Here is a 5,366-nt window from a genome sequence, read left to right on the forward strand (position 1 = left end):
AAAGGTCATTAAGCTCCCCACAATTTGGAGTGAGATCAAATCTTGTGATCGAATTGGGTTTTGCCTTTTTCTTTCCAAGTAAGTTTTCATTTATTCCATTCTTTTATTAATTTTTGTTTGCATTTTGTAATAGCATTTGTTAAACCCTAGTTTTAGCTTGTTTTATTTTAGGGATTCTGATATATGTGTTTCGATTTGATCTTTCAAAATGTATCTTCCAAATCGATGTCATTTAGGTTTCAAAGTCTAAAAAACATCGACATTGTTATTGTCATGGATTTATAGTGATGTCGTTCAGACTTCAAAGCCCGAACGATGTCATTGTCTTTCACTATATATCTTTGTTACATCCTTTACTTAACACCTTTTATTGTTATTCAAAGTTTCAACCCTGATTACTTCATAGCTTACCAAACCTTTCATTTAGTGTGGTTCAGGGCCATAACTCTAAATGACACCGAAAATGATAGTGATGTCGTTCGGAGTCATGACCCTGAACAACATTGTTCTAACTACATGAACATTGCTATAACACATTGCAATGATGTAGTCGGAGTTGAAACTCCAAACTACATCACATCACACTTTTTCCCAAATGCAATTCGCAGTTTCAACTCTAAGCTACACCATTTAGTTATAATGAACAATGTAGTTCAGGGTTGTAACCCTAAACCACACAACCACACCAAAGTGCAAGGTGTAGTACAGGTTTGCAACCCCAAACTACATCATATTGTTAGATAGTTCAAATAAACGAAAGACAACTGAGAGGGGGGGTGGTGAATCAACTGTCACAGATTACCAAAACCATTAGCAATTTAAACTTTAATACCAAAACCCAAAATATTAATACCAAAGTAGAAGATAAACCAATTAAGCATAAACAATAATCACAGAATAAATACCATCCACATGATACCAAGATTTGTACGTGGAAAACTCGGTAAAGGGAAAAACCATGGTGGGAAGCCTACCCATAGTGAGATAATACTTCTGCAGTAAGTATGTGAATTACAATTGAGGGGCCTGCACTTGCAGGAAGGCCAATAGCCTAGAGCGCACTGCTCATCACAAAAGGAGCCCCACTGACTACATATAAATCCAGACTACAATTCGGAGAAGTGTTGAACTACAAAAGATAGCATCTCCTATGCCTGAGTACAGTTTCAGTTAAGCTCAATACCAGAGGACTAAATCCTATTACATAAACCCAATTCGATCTCCAATGATCGACCAACTCCTCTGCCTGAATGATATTACATTATTCACACATTACATTCCTTGACCATGACCTCTAACAATAACCATGATGATCTACAATGAGATCTTACATCTATATATACAAACCCTCGACCATAAACAATCAGGTCGGCCACCAGAAAATAAACCAATTACATAATTACAAACCATGTCGACCTTAGACCAAACAAATAATATCAACACATAAGACATCCTAGAAATACATTAATAGGTCCTATCTACATGTTACATTAAAGTCCGTCCATAACCTAGATCAACCGAGACCAAGTATAGGTCCACACACCATGTCAATGATCTTCATCCACCAAGTCTTGAACATGATAAAAAAAAAACATCCTGAAACTCGACCAGAAGTTGCACCAACACCACTTATGCAATTCATCAAAGATCTCCATCAAAATCTCTATCGGTGAAACCCTCGCCGAAACCAGAAAACCAATCTTCTAAGCAAGCAGAATATCAACCGATTACCAGACCAAAACCAACTGACCAAATATGAGTATAAGTATCATGAACAAACTGATTCCATCACCAGACTATACCAGAGCCTACCGGATCATACCAGATCCAAGTTAACAAGAAAACACTCAACCTACTAGGACTAGAAGGGTGTTGGTAAAGCATCCAAACAACTAGTGTTGACATCAATGATAAAACATCAATGTAACACATAATCAATTCCACCAAATGGCCAACAATCTCCCCCTTTGACATTGATGGCAACACGAGATGTGAAAAACATTTAAGTACTAAGAAATGACAAACAAGTCTCCCACAGTGGAAGACAGCCAACAATCTCCCACAGATAGCTCTGAATATCAATATCTCCCCCTGTGAATCATATCTTTGTAAAGCTCTAAATTTCTCTTTCTTTCTCTTTTTCTTTTTCACCTTCTTTTTCTTTTTCACATCAATATCTCTCCCCCTTTCACATCAATGCTAGAAATCAGACAAAAATATCAAAACATAAACATAAACCACTGAATCACAAAGCTGACTACTCCCCCTGAGCAGTAGCATCCCACATCAATGCCAGAATGAATAGTGTCTTTGATAATGCATGTTGGATTGATGCCAAACTGCATCAATCAAGTCTCTACTGGAGGGGCGGAAACTCCAAATCTGTCTCTCAGGTACTTAAATGATTCCTTGGACAAAGGTTTAGTGAAAATATCTGCAATTTGCTTTTTAGTATTCACATAAACCAGTCTAACTTCATTTGCTTCCACCTTCTCCTTCAAAAAGTTATACTTGATAGATATATGCTTTGTTTTAGAATGAAATATCGGATTCTTTGATATATCAATAGCGGTAGAGTTGTCACAGTGAATAACTACTAGTGCATCACAATCCACCTTTATATCCTTCAACCTTTGCTTCATCCAAAAAACTTGTGTACAGTTAGTGTTGGCATTTTTTATGTTTATGTTGTGACTGTCATTAATGGATACACACTTACTTTGAGATCACTTTCTATGTATGAGTTATGCTCAACCGGTATTTGTTCCAAACCGGTATTATGTATTATAGTCTTTAGGCTATCAGTGTTTTGCAGAAAGTGTTTACCGATCTCAAGTAGTATGAAGACCTCAAGCGGTTCGAGGATCTCAAGCGGAGCGAAGAAACTGAAGCGATAGTTATCATTGTACCAGTCTTCATTTTTGGACAACCTATAATCGGTTTAATGTCTGAATCGGTATTACTCTATGATGAGTTACCAACCGGTAATTGGTAAAGTTGTATGAACCAATAATACTCTGTGATGAGTTACCAACCAGTATTTTTGTGATGAGTTACCATCCACCAACACTTTGACGGTGATTTATGTCGTGTTATCAAATGTGTCTAGATGCAATGAACCTAGGAACTTGCAATGTAATCCTATTGGACCGACATGAAATCAGATTCCTTTTTAAGGATATCATGTCTAGGATTTTAGGATGTGTAGTTGTTAGGGTTTGTGGTGGTTGATGAGTTTTTGCATGTGTGATCTTAGAAGAGAAGATCAAGTTTGTGTACCGTTACAGAGTGTGGATTTACTAAAGACTGAAGTAATGCTGAAATGTATTAGCAATGAGCTATCATGGATCTAACCAAGCAGACTGTGCTATTTGCTAGATCATTCACTTGTTGATTACTCACATCTTTGACAAGTCTGAAACCCTTAACCGGGTAGGCCCAGAAAAGCCTTTGTAAATCCTCTAACAAGGTGGTTCACATCTGTGGATTTGAAATCCTCTCACAAGGTAGTCTTTAATCGGACTTATCTCCTAATAGAGATTGAGATTCCTAACAGGATTTGTTCTGGTGAAGAACATTGTATGACCTTAACCGGTCTGGTTACTATTTTGCAGATAGTTACTTGTGAGTTTCATCTCACCGTGGTTTTTCCCATTTGGGTTTCCACGTCAAAATCTCTTGTGTTATGGTGATTGTGCTTCTGTGGGTGAATGCCTTATTTGTTGTTTGGTTTGCATTTGTGTTAACCAGTTTGTTAGTAAAACTATTATACCGGTTTACTGCTGAATTGTTTAAGTGTTTAAGTTCAGTATTTTTTGGTATACTAATTCACCCCCCCTCTTAGTATTCATCAATTGGTATCAGAGCCAACCTTTCTATAAGTTTAACCACTTGGAAAGAGATATGGGGGAATACACTGTGAGGGAACTTACTCATCAGCTCACTCAGTCTGAGAAAGCCTATGATGAACTCAAAGTCAAGTATAAGGCCTCTCTAGAAAAAAGGAGAGAGCATGCTGAGAAACTGATGGAGCTAACTAAAAACAGTTCCTCTGATGAAGCGGACATGGAAGCCCTAGTTGAAGAAGTTGAAAAGCTGAATGAGTCTAATGCCAACCTGAGAAGGGAACTTGAAGGACTAACTATCAGGATGTGTCAAGAGCTTGAGAACCAGAGAAAAGTTGAAGATCTGATAAAAGACAAATATCATGAGATCTCCAAGCTGAAGCAAGAAATTAGTGCACTTATCACTCATCTCCAAGAGAGCAAAGTGGAAAAAGAGGAAATGCAAGGTGAAATAAACATGGTTATTTCTGAGAATGCAACCTTGAAGGAATCCAATGCTGCTATTACCAAAGAACTCACTGAGTCAAAGGAAATACTTGCCAAATTCAATAAGAGCACTGTCAAGCTAGAGCAAAATCTTGAATCAGCAAAACCTGTGAAGAATACCACTGGACTTGGTTTTTCTGGTTATGATGAAGGTGAGACCTCTGGAGAAAAAGATGTAGCATCAAAGAAGCAACCAACACCAAAGGATAAAGGTAAGAAAAAGTTCAAACCTATTTTCTTTAATTGTCTCAAGGAAGGACATACTGCTAATGTATGTAGAAACAAGGCTTACAATAACTTTCCTTACTTTCTAAACAATAAGCCTAGATCCAATAGATTCAATGGAAATTGTTATGCATGCAACAAGTCTGGGCATAGAGCATTTGAATGCAGGTCTGTCATGCACAACACCAGAAGGTATCCTCAAAGGAGTCAAGGAGTCTTTCCTGAACCCTTTGGGAACCGAAATCCAAACCGGTTTAATACCTATAATCATCAGTCAGGAAGCGGTGGCTATCAAGCAGAAACCGGATAGAGAGAAACCTATTTGATCTGTCATGGTAATGGTCACACAGCTACAACATGTAGAAGGAAGAATGGAAACATGAATAATGGACCTTGGAGAGCACCTGGAATGGTTTGCTATCATTGCAACAAACCGGGTCATACAACAAGATTCTGCAGAACGAGAAAGAATATATCGGATGATATAATGGTCACTCCGGAAGGAAAGATTGATGTTGAAACTATTCAAGTGGATATGAAGAAAACCTGGAAAAAGAAGCCAGAAGAAGTGTCTCAAGAAGAACCGGTTTCTACACCTGGTGTGGAAATATTTGAACCGGAAAACTAAGCTATAGGAAAGCTTAGGGGGAAACAAATCGGTAAAAAAATTTGAACCCCTGGTTTACACCAGTAAAAGACCTTAACAGGTATGTGATACCTGTCAATTGGTGGAAGACCGGAAATGGTAAAAGACAAATTAGGGTTTACGCCCTAATGATGGAGCATTTATTATGGTAGGTGGAGAATTCA

The sequence above is a fragment of the Cryptomeria japonica genome, chromosome 3, assembly GCF_030272615.1.
Source record: "Cryptomeria japonica chromosome 3, Sugi_1.0, whole genome shotgun sequence".
Taxonomy (NCBI): domain Eukaryota; kingdom Viridiplantae; phylum Streptophyta; class Pinopsida; order Cupressales; family Cupressaceae; genus Cryptomeria; species Cryptomeria japonica.